The 14,640-nt window shown below is 42.7% G+C and overlaps 2 protein-coding genes and 1 long non-coding RNA gene across 3 annotated transcripts in view; 1 reads left to right on the top strand and 2 right to left on the bottom strand.

Annotated features, from left to right (window-relative positions):
- The window catches only part of LOC117531372 (carnitine O-palmitoyltransferase 1, liver isoform-like), a 32,123-nt gene extending 22,044 nt beyond the window's left edge, over positions 1-10,079 (bottom strand). Inside the window, exon 1 of the mRNA XM_034194457.1 lies at positions 9,989-10,079. The gene's annotated coding sequence lies outside the window, so the exon portion shown is untranslated. The remainder of the gene's footprint in view (positions 1-9,988) is intronic.
- Positions 1-14,640, bottom strand: part of si:ch211-255p10.4 (serine/threonine-protein kinase BRSK2) — a 39,978-nt gene that overhangs the window by 476 nt on the left and 24,862 nt on the right. The gene's annotated exons all lie outside the window — the stretch shown is intronic.
- On the top strand, positions 8,911-14,135 carry LOC117531373. Its single transcript, XR_004566617.1, has 2 exons — positions 8,911-8,946; positions 14,012-14,135. It is a non-coding gene; the product is annotated as an uncharacterized LOC117531373 (long non-coding RNA).

The following is a 14,640-nucleotide window of genomic DNA, read 5'->3' as shown; positions in this document are numbered from 1 at the left end:
AACAGTCCTAATTTAGCGACTCATACATTAGAATTCAAAGGAAGGCTGGAATTTATGACAATGTGATGAGAAAGTGCTGATGCGATTGGGTATTTGTTTGAGTCATTTGCCATTTCTGCTAATAAAGGGATTGATTTTCCTGGTTTAAGTGGGGCACGGATAATACCCTGGGGAGCAGTTACACTATTAATGGACAGAGCGGCCATGCAGAGGTTACATTTTCCCTTTCCGTACGTGCCTAAATTCAGCAAAAAAAAAAAAAAAAAAAAAAAAGGAAACTGTCTTTTGTTTAAGACGTATCTCTCACTAACAAATGCAGGAAGGACTGTGCCAAAGTATCAAAGTTCAGACTATTTCTTTAATGGTAAACATTGGAAAAACAAATGTTTCCACACAGTTTAGGACCACGCCCACAAAGAAGTGGCTTTATGATGAAATATTGCTGTTATTACTGACAGTGACTGGCCTGAAGTCTGGCCTGCATTATTTAGAAACATGAAAGCTCAACCCACATTGGTGTTGTTGAATTCACAGCATCTCTGGATCTGCACCTTAATTCTCATTGAGTTTGCATGTTAACCAAAAAGAATGCCTGGTGAAAAATAGCAGATAGTCATAAAACATGTGCCAAATCAATATGGAGATCTACCTCAGTTCTGCTCTGGCAACCTGACAGGAGTTTCTATATATTAGCAATATGATTATCAAATATTAATGTCTTTACTTTGATGGTTAATGCCTTTACTTTGATGTACTGTCTTTGATCTTGTCTTTGATTCTGTTCTCTATTTTCATATATACATGTGTGAGAGTTCATGTACCACTATTCTTTTAATTAATCACTCATTGTCAAAGCAACCATATACACTGAACTGTTCAAGTAATCATTAAAACTGCTCACACGAGAGGGTGAACAGATAGTCTTTGGCTTAGTGAATGTGCAGACTGTTTAGCTAAAGCTATGTTTTTGCTGAGCGCAGATGTGCGTCTTTAATTAACAGTTCAGCCTTGAGGGAAGAGCGGTGTGACTGGCACACTGGTTCAGGGCTGGACATTGGTATGGGAAGACTAGGAGACTGAGGGCTTAAAGCCATAACAGTTTTCATATCAACGTGAGACCAGACTCCATGTCTTTTCTTATTTGTGATATTGTCGCTCCTATATGCTTGTATGTAACTTTATTTTGATAAATAGGAGGAGCAAATAGGCGGGGCCCTTCAGAGCTGACGGGATGGTTGGTGATGAGGGTTAAGCTCGTTTGCTCTCTCCTGATCAGGAAAAGAAATTCCGTGTCTCTTGCATGATTATTTCTGCATGTAAACTGAGTTGTTCTTTTCAGGTCCAACTCTGAACAACCACAAGGGAGAAACCTTTAAGATTTTGAAAAGTCTATTTCTTTGTGTCGGTACACAAAGAAATAGACTTTCAAAATCTTAAACCAGTAATAAGAAAAATACAAAGGTCTCATTAAAAATATATATTTTTCACTATTACCCACTCATAAGGTTAAATCTCACCAGACTGCAAAATCAGATGGTTTCTCATGAATTTGCATGTAATCTGACTGGAGGACTTGCAGACATGGACACACACCTGTTGCGAGTGTTCTTCCGCAACCAGATCCTGAAGGTTGCTGAAGATTGTATTGGAACCGCCAGAGTTCATAGGAGGAGGTGTTTAATTTCTGAGGACACTCTAAACCTCATCCAGAGGAGCCATAGTGCACGGATGGCAGGCTGTGACAACATAAGTATGGACGAGGAACCATTTGTTAGAGGACTCTGTGATCAGGTAACACACCATCTGTGGTCTAGTGACCCTCGACCTCCTTACAGAGGAATAAATGCACTTTGTTCCTCCAGACCGACACCTTGTCCCACTGCAGTCATGGTAGGATGATGCTTCTGTTGTACATTGAGCATCAATGTAGTAACATTGGGAAAATTAACAAGAAGAGTCACAAATTATAGCTGGTAAAAAAAAAAAAAAAAAAATTAAACAGCTGCACAGAAACATAAAAAAGTCTGAAAGAATAATAAACATCAAGGTCAAAATTGGACAAGTTCCATATTGATTCTCATATCATCCCCTGTCTGATAAGGTGACTTGAGTGATGAGTATGTTGCACAAAAAGACTAAACAAAATAAATACCTACTAACATCTTTATGGTACTGTTGTTCACCAATCCAATTTCTGGTATTCCTTTAGTTTTACAACACATTTGGAAACAACTTATAAATTTACATTGGCGGTAACAGTCATTAGCTTAAATGTTTTTTTATAATACAGTTCCTCAGCAATCTGCCAATTTAAGACCACAGCAACAACTGAGCCTGTACTGGGGACCTTGAAAAGCACTTTCTATACAATTAAAAACATCTCTACACGTCAATGATGCCACCGACACTGATTGATGGACGGCTACCAGACAGAAAGCACACAGTAGAAAAATGTGGCTTTGGTCAAGGAGGAAAGGGCAGAAAGGCAGGAAATGAAGTAGGTGAAAGGTAAGCAGCATCTATAAAGGCTCATGTACCTGTCTGCCTTTTCTACAGAAGAGGCTTTTATTATTCTGATACTTGTACATCTCTGTGGAACTCACTGCCACTACATACCCTCATTAAAAAGTTAAAGCTGCCAATTTTCTCAGGCGTTCAATCAGTAACAGTGTGTAGTTTAAAGGACATGTCTCACAGAAATCATAACAACTTAGATTTAGGCTGTTAGTAACTATCCAATGATACACCGGGATTACTTTGTGCACTTCCGTGACCGGTCTCAAAGTATACCAACATTTGCAACAAACAGCTACGGAGACAGCCAAAAATACTTGTTTTCCCAAAAATACTTTTTTTTTTTTTTTTTTAAACTGACCTGTTATGGTCTTCTGAAACAGTTTATAGATGTATTTTATGCTAACGCCGATGCTAACGTGTTAGCATGTCTATGACATTTTCAGTGTTAAAGTTAGCATTAAGCTGCTGGCATTTCAGCATGTTTGTGCATTTGTTTTCTGTATAATAATTAATGGCTCAGCGTTTGTTGTCATAAAAGACTCAAATGTATTCCAAATTATAATATTTTTTATTTATATATTAATCTTCTTTGTCTTTCGGCTGTTCCCGTTAGGGGTCGCCAGAGCAGATCAATTGTTTCAGATCTCACCCTGTCCTCTGTATCTTCCTCTGTCACACCAACCACCTGCATGTCCTCTCTCAGCACATCCATGAACCTCCTCTTTGGTCTCCCTCTTCTCCTCCTGCCTGGTGGCTCCATCCTCAGCATCCTTCTCCCTATATACCCTGGGTCCCTCCTCTGCACATGTCCAAACCATCTCAATCTCGCCTCTCTGACTTTGTCTCCAAACCGTCCCACCTGAGCTGTCCCTCTGATATGTTCATTCCTAATCTTGTCCATTCTTGTCACTCCCAAAGAGAATCTCAACATCTTCAGCTCTGCCACCTCCAGCTCTGCCTCCTGTCTTTTTGTTAGTGCCACTGTCTCTAAACCATACAACATAGCTGGTCTCACTACTGTTTTGTAAACTTTCCCCTTCACTCTTGCTGATATACTTCGGTCACAAATCACTCCTGCCACCTTTCTCCACCCACTCCACCCTGCCTGCACACTCTTCTTCACCTCTCTACCACACTCTCCATTACTTTGAACAGTTGACCCCAATTATTTAAACTCATCTACTTTCACCACTTCTACTCCTTGTAACTGCACTATTCCACTGGGCTCCCTCTCATTCACACACATGTACTCAGTCTTGCTTCTACTGACTTTCATTCCCCTTCTCCAAAGCATATCTCCACCTCTCCAGACTAGACTCAACTTGCTCTCTACTCTCACTACAGATCACAATGTCATCTGCAAACATCCTAGTCCATGGGGACTCCTGTCTGATCTCATCTGTCAACCTGTCCATCACCACTGCAAACAAGAAAGGACTCAGAGCTGATCCTTGGTGTAATCCTACCTCCACCTTGAATGAGTCTGTCATTCCGACTGCGCATCTCACCGCTGTCACACTATTCTTGTACATGTCCTGCACTACCCTAACATACTTCTCTGCCACTCCAGACTTCCTCATACAATGCCACAACTCTTCTCTTGGCACCCTATCATAAGCTTTTTCTAAGTCCACAAACACACAATGTAACTCTTTCTGGCCTTCTCTGTACTTTTCCAACAGTATTCTCAGAGCAAACATTGCATCTGTAGTGCTCTTTCTCGGCATGAAACCATATTGCTGCTCACAGATCTTCACCTGTTTTCTAAGCCTAGCTTCTACTACTCTTTCCCATAAGTTCATGCTGTGGCTGATCAGCTTTATGCCTCTGTAGTTACTGCAGCTCTGCACATCACCCTTGTTCTTGAAAATAGGAACCAGCACACTTCGTCTCCACTCCTCAGGCATCCTCTCACTTTCCAAGATTTTATTAAACAATCTGGTTAGAAACTCTACTGCCATCTCTCCTAGACATTTCCATGCCTCCATTGGAATGTCATTTGGACCAACTGCCTTTCCACTCTTCATCCTCTTCATAGCAGCCCTCACTTCGTCCTTGCTAATCTCTTTTACTTCCTGATTTACTCTCACCACATAATCCAGCCTTTTCTCTCGCTCATTTTCTTTATTCATCAACTCTTCAAAATATTCCCTCCACCTTCTCAGCACACACTCCTCACTTGTCAGCACATTACCATGTGCATCTTTTACCACCCTAACCTGCTGCACATCCTTTCCAGCTCTGTCCCTTTGTCTGGCCAATCGGTACAAGTCCTTTTCCCCTTTCTTACTATTCAACTTCTTGTACAGCTCGCAATATGCCTTTTCCTTTGCTTTTGCCACTTCTCTTCTCACCTTACGCCGCATCTCCTTGTACTCCTGTCTACTTTCTTCATCTCTCCGACTATCCCAAAACTTTTTCGCCAACCTCTTTCTCTTTATGCTTTCCTGGACCTCTTCATTCCACCACCAAGTCTCCTTGTCTTCCTTCCACTGTCCAGATGTCATACCCAGTACTGCCCTAGCTGTCTCCCTCACCACATCTGCAGTACTTTTCCAGTTGTCCAAAATTGCTTCCCCTCCAACTAGTGCTTCTCTCACCTGCTCGCTAAATTTCACACAAGAGTCTTCCTCCTTCAGCTTCCACCATCTGATCCTTTGTTGAGCTCTCACTCTCTTCTTCTTCTTTACCTCTAAAGTCATCCTACAAACAACCATCCTATGCTGTCTAGTGACACTCTCTCCTGCTACCACCTTACAGTCTCTGATTTCTTTTAGCTTGCATCTCCTATAAAGAATGTAGTCCACCTGTGTGCACCTTCCTCCACTCTTATATGTTACCCTGTGCTCCTCCCTTTTCTTAAAGTAGGTATTCACCACAGCCATTTCCATCCTTTTTGCAAAATCAACTACCATCTGTCCTTCCCCATTCCTATCCTTGATACCATATCTACCCATTACTTCCTCATCACCTCTGTTCCCTTCACCAACATGCCCATTGAAGTCTGCTCCTATCACCACTCTTTCATGCTTGGGCACACTCTCCACCACCTCATCTAACACACTCCAGAAATCTTCTTTCTCCTTCATCTCACAACCTACCTGTGGGGCATATGCACTGACGATATTCATCATCACACCTTCAATTTCCAACTTCACACTCATCACCCTGTCAGACACTCGCTTAACCTCCAACACACTTTTAACATACTCTTCCTTTAAAATTACCCCAACACCATTTCTCTTCCTGTCCTCACCATGGTACAACTTGTACCCACCGCCGATGCTCCTGCTCTTACTTCCCTTCCACTTGGTCTCTTGCACACACAATATGTCTACCTTTCTCCTCTCCATCATATCAGCCAGCTCTCTCCCTTTACCAGTCATACTACCAACATTCAAAGTCCCCACTCTCATTTCCACCCTTCTAGTTTTCTTCTTCTCCCGCTGTTCGTGGCAACTTTTTCCTCCTCTTCTTCGTCATCTTCGCCCAGCAGTAGCCCAATTTCCACCGGCACCCTGTTGGGCAATAGCACCGGTGGCGGACGTTGTTAACCCGGGCCGCGACCAATCCGGTATGGGAATTCGATTCTGAGTCTGCATAGTTGGGTTGGCTTGTTTTACGCCGGATGCCCTTCCTGACGCAACCCTCATTTATCCGGGCTTGGGACCGGCACTCAGAATGTACTGGCTGCACACCCCATGTGGCTGAGTTTTTTTATTTATATATTAATAATAATAGCAACAATAATAATGCTACAATACAATTTTAGAGAAAGAGACATGAGTCACATGTGTCATTGTGAAATGATCACAGTTTACAAGTTATACAGAGAATGTTGCACATACAATGAGTCAGGCTACAGTTTTTGATTTAGGTTTTATGGTTAACTGGTTATGCTAATTGCTCATTTGCAGCAACAAAATACCTCTTTTTTCACCATATATTTTATAACATTTATATGTTTCAATGTTGTTTTACGGCAACTCCGCACTTTGATAAAGCAATGTCATTTGAAATAATTATTTTTGTTCTTTATTATAAACAGTTTTATTCTTTATTATTTTATATTTCAAAAGCCAAGGGACATTTGACGATTTGTGGATTTTCAAGTATTTTAAGTTTTCAAATAATGTTCTGTTGTTAAATAAAGTGATGGAAGGAGAGAAAAATTGTTTCCCTGGCACATTTTTTAAAAATTCCCCGCTAATCTGATTAATCGATTAATCGTGTCGAAACCCCATCAGATTCATCGATGATCCAAATAATCGTTTGTTGCAGCCCTACTCTTAACCACTTCCAAAAGCGGCTCTCTCTTCAATCATCTCCACTATTTTGGCGTGCTCCTATGGCAGTGCCGCCGTTAGCTCCTCACAAAGTTCTCTCACAATTCTAGCATGTTAGATAGGAAGTCTATTATCTCCTGAAAATAACGTATTCTTCCAATGTAAGAAATAGATCTGCATGTTCAGGCAGCCTGTACAAACAGCGCTGTGGAGACCTTCCAAGTACGCATTCACGGCAGCAGTAAAATAGCATCCTGTGACATAGACAGCAGAGTCAGCACACGTTAGGATCCAAAATCCGACAGACTCTCAAAATATTAAGCGTTTCTGGGTAAAGTGTGTCGTCTTCTCTCTGTACAGCCTCTGTAAATCCGAGCATCAGTTTAGAATGAAAGCTCAGAAGCTTGGTTATCAGACGTAGCCTTCGTTTCACTCTGTCTGCGTTTGCTAAAATGTACGTCACATGCCGAGAAAAAGGCAAGAAATGCCAAGTAGGATGTTTTCCGGAAATGAACTTGCTGACTCGCCAAGCGAGAGAGATAATTAGCAATAAAATACATCAGCGACCACTAATTATTACGCATGTTCACAGATATACTTACAATCATAAACACTTTGTTGTGTTGCTAAGCAGGAGATTAAATAATGTGAGCTATGTCCTTTAAGTTTATGCTCTAGGAGTAGGTGCAGGGTTTGTTTCTGTATATCTTGCTGTGTGGGTGAGTGGACTGAATTTGCATATTGTTTTGTTCTCCTTCACTTTAAGATTTTCCTGTCAGTCTTAACATATGCAAAATAATGAAAAAAGTGCCACGTACGTTATACAGCAAGAAATTTTAACTCTGCAGATTAGCAGCAACATTTAGTGCATGTACGCTTCAGCCCTTCAAGTAATCTTTGTAATACATTTTTAATTATTTCACTTGTGATTTTGCACTGAAATCTGCAGAAAAGATAAAAAAGTCTGAAAGCTGGTTTTGCATGCTTCAGAAATTTTCATTCCAGCTACATCAAAAATATTATCAGTGAAATGAGTCTAATAACATGGAGAAAAAAATCTAGCAAATTAGAAACTAATAAACATAACTATGAAATGATTGTGCCATTGCAGCCTAAGTAAATAAAAAGTACAAAACCTTCTGCAACAGGTCTGATAATTCACTTCACATTAAACATGCCATTTTACAAAAAACTGACCCAGGATGTGCTACAATCGTGCTGTCCCACAATCCTGTGTGGCTGGAGTGGTTCCTGTAAGCCAAGCGCATGTAAACAGCATGTCTGAAGTTGAATTAATGAAACCTTTTATTTGGAATTTACTCAAAATAAGATTAAAAATAAATATGAAACATTTTTTTCATCCTGGAGCGCTGATGTTGTAAACAAATACACCGCACATCATACAAAGAAAGTGCACAGGACAGTGATTTTTTTTTTTTAATTACAAAATACACATTTGCAAACAAGATAGATTTTTTTGTATTTTTGGCATCAAGTCCTAGACTGTGGAATACATAGTGCAAAAATCTAATTATAATCATTCAAATAAAGTAAAAAAAATGGTAGCGGGTGGTGGAATTTCTGTTGTGCATCTCAAAAGCAATACTTCCCATGACGTCATGAATCTGGTCACGTGGGTTTGTTGACTAGCATGGCTGGCAAAAAGCCATAGCACGAAAAGTGTTTTTACAGGCGTCGCAGGGTTGCCTTCTGCTTTCCATAATAATGCCAGTCAGTTGCTGTGTTATTAACCGCACCAATCATTTTGTGGAGACTTCCGGGATATGTTTCTTGAGGATTCCTAATTGGGAACTGAAAAGATCTACGTGGATTAATACAATTCAACGCAAGAACTGGATGCTGTCGGCTCACTCGCGTGTTTGTAGTATTCACTTCCTGTCAGGTAAGTTGTGAGTAAATTTAAATAAATTCTTTGCCCTATACTTCATTATTTTACTGCTCAGAAACATCAAAGGATTAAGATTCTATTTTTGTATGGCAAGCCAATTCAATAAAGTTCCTCATTTTTCCAATACAGGCACTGAATGTAAATAGCCGGGTACAGTTCAGATTTATTGTCTATCAACTCAATAAACAAATCCAAAATTTTTATATAATACATTACATTTATAGTTCTATCTCTGTTTCGAACATATTCAAAGACCACCGAATCGTTTTCTGAACTCCAAGACGCCATACTTTCTCTTTCGTGGTATCAATTTTCACATGTTCTTGCCACCCACGCCAATGTGCATGCTTGGATATGAAGTCAATGTTTGCAAACAGGAAGTATCACTATATGGCTGCCACAGTAAACAGTTCAGACTACAGTGGGAGCGGAGAAGTTGGAATCAAATCTGGTAAGACCAATTTTACGATTTTTTTCTTTTGCTTGTTATTCAACAGGAAGACAGAGGTCGGGAATGAGAGGAACAGTAGTAGCCAGTAAACTAGTATTAATCAGTACATTTGGTATTTATATTTACAAACTTTTTCTTTTTTGGTGCTATACGATGCTGCTGGAACCTCAATTTTCCCAAGGGAGTCTTCCCAAGGGATCAATAAAGTTCTATCTAATCTCTAATCAATTAAAAATTCTAACAGTTTTTGTGTTTCTCATCAGTGAGCTGTGCCACTAAGCTGTTCTCGAGATAACATTGTTCACAATAACACTGCATTTAATATTTTCTTGATATTCAACAACAATAAATGTCAAATGTTTTAACAATAATTATTGTATTTCAAGTAAATTCCAACTCAGGTGTCAATAATTAGCGTTTGCATTAGTTCAGCTTTCTGGCACTACTCCAGCTGCAAAGGATTATGGGGGATCTTGAAAAAACGCACTACGTACCACAACAAAATAAAACACCAAATCTATACTTGATTTTTTTTTTTTTTAAGAATCTGTCAACACTTGAGATAATAATGGCGTTGGTCAATGTTACTCTGGCGGTGCCCTTTTATTTTTGTATAACACAGAAATATTGCCTAGTCATAAGACAATTAAGCAGTCATTTTATCAGCTTCGTATGATGATTATGAGTTTGGCTAAATTTGCCAATCTGAGCAGCGTTTGAGCAGGGAGGCTAGCTATGTAGCTTTAAAAAAAAAGGCTGCTTCCACCGTTCACGGAAAAATATACCAGTTTTTCTACCGTCGTAGCACAGCAATTCATCACCTACCTGCTTTTTCACAACAGAAATTTCCACAAAGAACCAAGTGCAACTTCCGACGTCGGTGAAGCGCCGCAGCAGCAGCGGCTCGGTTGTCTGTCTGTCGGCCCCGCCTCCTCCTGTCCGCGATGAACCGATGCTCGCGCGGATGGCCCTCATGCTGCATTCAAGTCTGTCGGAAATCTCCTCACTCTGCAGTGCTGCATTAAAGAGCGATCAGTAGTAAACCAAAAGTACTCAGTGACTTTTCCAGTGTCGAGAGTTTATCCTAATTTATGCCCAGTATTTAATGTTTTTGAGTTATTGTGTCATTTATTATTGTTTATTATTATTATTTATTATCATTTATTATCCAGTGAGAGATTCCATTGTTCTGCTGGGGGACTTCAACGCACACGTGGGCAACGACAGAGACACCTGGAGAGGTGTGATTGGGAGGAACTGCCTCCCTGATCTAAACACGAATGGTCGTTTGTTGTTGGACTTCTGTGCTAGTCACGGACTGTCCATAAGAAACACCATGTTCGAACATAAGGATGCTCATACAAGTGTACATGGTACCAGAGCACCCTAGGCCAAAGATCGATGATCGATTTTGTGATCGTATCATTTGATTTGAGGCCGCATGTTCTGGACACTCGGGTGAAGAGAGGGGCAGAGCTGTCAACTGATCACCATCTGGTGGTGAGTTGGATCAGAGGGTAGGGAAGGACTTTGGACAGACCTGGTAAGCCCAAACGGATAGTGCGGGTGAACTGGGAATGTCTGGAGGAGCCAACTGTCCAACAGATCTTCAACTCACCTCCGGCAGAGCTTCTCTAGCATCAATGTGGAGTGGAGGTTGGGGGCATTGAACCAGAATGGGCAATGTTCAAAGCTTCCATTGCTGAAGCTGCAGCGGGGAGCTGTGGTCTGAAGGTCTTAGGTGCCTCAAGGGGCGGCAACCCTCAAACACCGTGGTGGACACCGGTGGTCAGGGAAGCCATCCAATTGAAGGAGTCCTTCCGGGATGTTATCTCGGAGGACTCCAGAGACAGTTGCAAGGTACCGACAGGCCAGAAGGGCAGCAGCCTCTGCTGTGGGGGAGGCAAAGTAGCGGGTGTAGGAGGAGTTCGGAGCAACCATGGAGAAAGACTTTCGGTCAGCACCAAGGTGCTTCTGGCGGACCGTGAGGCACCTCGGGAGGGGAAAACGGGGAACCATCCAAGCTGTCTACAGTAAGGATGGGATTCTGTTGACCTCAACTGAGGATGTAATCCAGCGCTGGAAGGAACACTTTGAGGAACTCCTGCATCAGACCGGCGCGCCCTCAATAGTAGGGGCAGAGCTGGAAGCTGATGGAGGATTTTCATCAATTTCCCTGGTGGAAGTCAGTGAGGTAGTCAAACAACTCCGCAGCGGCAAGGCCCCGGGGGTTGATGAGATCTGTCTAGAAATGCTGAAGGCGCTGGGTGTGGAGGACTTGTCTTGGACGAGACATCTCTTCAACATTGCATTGAGGTCTGGGACAGTGCCTAAGGAGTGGCAAACTGGGGTGGTGGTCCCCATATTTTAAAAGGGGAACCACAGAGTGTGTGCCAACTACACAGGCATCACACTACTCAGCCTCCCTGGTAAAGTCTACTCCAGGGTGCTGGAAAGGAGGGTTCGGCCGATACTCGAACTTCTGATTGAAGAGGAACAATGCGGGTTCCATCCTGGTCGTGGAACAACCGATCAGCTCTTTACTCTCACAATGATCCTGGAGGGTGCCTGGGAGTATGCCCACCCAGTCTACATGTGTTTTGTGGACTTGGAGAAGGCGTATGAACGGGTACCCCAGGAGATACTGTGGGAGGTGCTGCGGGAGTATGGAGTGAGGAGGTCCCTTCTCAGGGCTATCCAATCTCTGTACTTGCAAAGCGAGAGCTGTGTTCGGGTGCTCGGCAGTAAGTCTGACTCGTTTCCGGTGGAGGGTGGCCTCCGCCAGGGCTGCACCTTGTCACCAATTCTGTTTGTGATATTCATGGACAGGATATCGAGGCATAGTCGGGGGAGGAGGGGTTCCGGTTTGGTGGGCTCAGGGTCTCATCACTGCTTTTTGCAGATGATGTAGTCCTGTTGGCTTCATCGGCTGGTGACCTCCAACACTCACTAGATCGGTTCGCAGCTGAGTGTGAAGCAGCTAGGATGAGGATCAGCACCTCTAAATCTGAGGCCATGGTTCTCAGCAGGAAACCGATGGATTGCCTACTCCGGGTAGGGAATACGGCCTTGCCCCAAGTGAAGGAGTACCTCAGGGTCTTGTTCACAAGTGAGGGGACAATGGAGTGTAAGATTGGCCAGAGAATCAGCACAGCAGGGGCAGTATTGCATTTGCTCTGCCGTACTGTGGTGAGGAAAAGGGAGCTGACCCAAAAGACGAAGCTCTCGATCTACTGGTCAATCTACGTTCCTACTCTCACCTATGGTCATGAGGGTTGGGTCATGACCGAAAGAACTAGATCGCAGGTGCAAGCGGCTGAAATAGGCTTCCCCAGGAGGGTGGATGATGTCTCCCTTAGAGATAGGGTGAGAAGTTCAGTCATCTGTGGGGAGCTCGGAGTAGAGTCGCTGCTCTTTCACATTGAAAGGAGCCAGCTGAGGTGGTTCAGGCATCTAGTAAGGATGCCTCCTGGGCCCCTCCCTAGAGAGGTGTTCCAGGCACATCCATCTGGGAGGAGACTCCGGGGAAGACCCAGGACTGGGTGGAGAGATTATATCTCCACACTGGCCTGGGAACGCCTCGGGATCCCTCAGTCAGAGGTGGTCAATGTGGCACGGGAAAGGGAAGTCTGGGGTCCCCTGCTGGAGCTGTTGCCCCCGCGACCCGGAAAAGCGGTTAAAGATGATTGAGTGAGTGAGTTGTGTCAACAAGCACGCTAATGAGGATGGACTCACTGCATTTTCTAAGGGTACGCCTAGACATTTTGAAAGCATAGGTATGATTTCTTCATCTGATGGGAATGTACGCGCATGACAAAAAAAAAAGATGAAAGCATGTTGTTTCTATATGGATGTTTCTATATTTAATCTAGACTGTAATGAGTATGTGTGTGTCAGTCAGTCAGTCATGTGACACTTGTGAGCGACATTACTTCAGTTGTACTGGTGTGATTGTCACCAAACTTGGTATAAGCATTAGGCTTAGTGACTCCAAGTAGACTATTCTTTTCTGGGTGAAAAGGTCAAAGGTCACACTCACTGGTGTTTACTTTGTAAAAATCTTGTGAGCACAGCTTTTTTATTAACCTCCCAACTGTCACCAGACTCGCTATGTCAGGTAACTTGGTATGTGTTAGAAATGATGACCGCAAAGCCTTGATGTTGAGGTCAAAAGGACAAAATCACTGAACTGTACGTTGTAAAAGGCTTCTGCAGAAAAGCATCACTTGTGATGCTTGTCAAGCTTACTTACATTTGCAGAGGGTGCCATGGGTTAGCACAGCCTATACCCTTAATACTACAAGAAAATAACATAAAATAGACACACACATTTTACCTCTTAAAATAACCAGATATAAACATAAACACGTGATTTTAGGGTTTATTATTGTAACCATAACAATAAGATGAATCTCTCTTTATTTTGACCATCAATTCAACCATAATTGTTCTTTTGATCACAGGCAATAGTTATAATAGTGCACTTTTTATATTTAAATTATGATACAGACTTTTTTAAACACCTTATTCTACTGACCCTTATGGATGGAGAATAGTTTACAATCGTAGCCAGAGTGGTGGTGTTGAAAGCGAAGGTGAAGTGGTGACGAGGAAGATGGAACCCGGTGATGTCAAGGAATCGTAAAAGTGTGCACGGACAGTGAGGTTAAACCACTTCGTACAGTTCCCCTTGTGCTGACGGTGGCTACAGCGAGTGAAAGCAGACGCGCAGGTCGAAGCGACATAACGCACAAAGCAAGAGATGAAGCGGATTAGTAAGACAATTCAGTAGGTGTGGGAGAAATTATCTTGTTCATCTGTTCTGAGATCAGTCACGTGTTGTAAAAGATGCTCGTAAACGCATCTGCTGCAGACGTCGTCCATCCACCTCACGCACGCGTTCCGGTCACCAGAGAAAAAGACGCGAAGTACAAAGATGAGTGGAGAAGGTGAGAGTGAGCTGTCAAAGCAAAAAGGCAGTAATAAGGAATGAAGTCAAAACATGAAATCCTGAATAAACTTTTTTTTTTTTTGCGAAAAATGTAACAGACAGCACAAAGAACCACGTCATCAAACAAAGACAGCTAACAGCTGCGTGTCCCTCTGGAGTCACTCTGCAGTTTTGTTGCATATTGTGCTGAATGGAAGACTGGTGATGAACAGATAACGGGAATCAAACACGCGTCTGCTTGTAGGATGGAGCGACTGAGTGATGAATGCAGTCGTGGACAACTTGGCTTCTTACTCAACACTGAAGGAAGGAGTGTGTCGATCCCGTTCTGTAGTCCTGCTCAACAGGGATTTGACATCACAAGCTTGTAAGTCGCGAGAATTTGTCCGGCAAATGAATGTGTGGAGACTGTTCCATTTGTTTGGAGTCACCGATCGGATGATGTTGCCAGAGGAGACAAGGTCAGAGAGAAATGTAGCGTCTGTTCAGTCCTCGTGGGGAGGGAGGCTCGTCTCATTCGGCCAAG

The sequence above is a fragment of the Thalassophryne amazonica genome, chromosome 18 (assembly GCF_902500255.1).
Source record: "Thalassophryne amazonica chromosome 18, fThaAma1.1, whole genome shotgun sequence".
NCBI lineage: Eukaryota > Metazoa > Chordata > Actinopteri > Batrachoidiformes > Batrachoididae > Thalassophryne > Thalassophryne amazonica.
The sequence above is the reverse complement of the archived record's forward strand: the minus strand, read 5'-3'. Positions and strand labels throughout refer to the sequence as shown.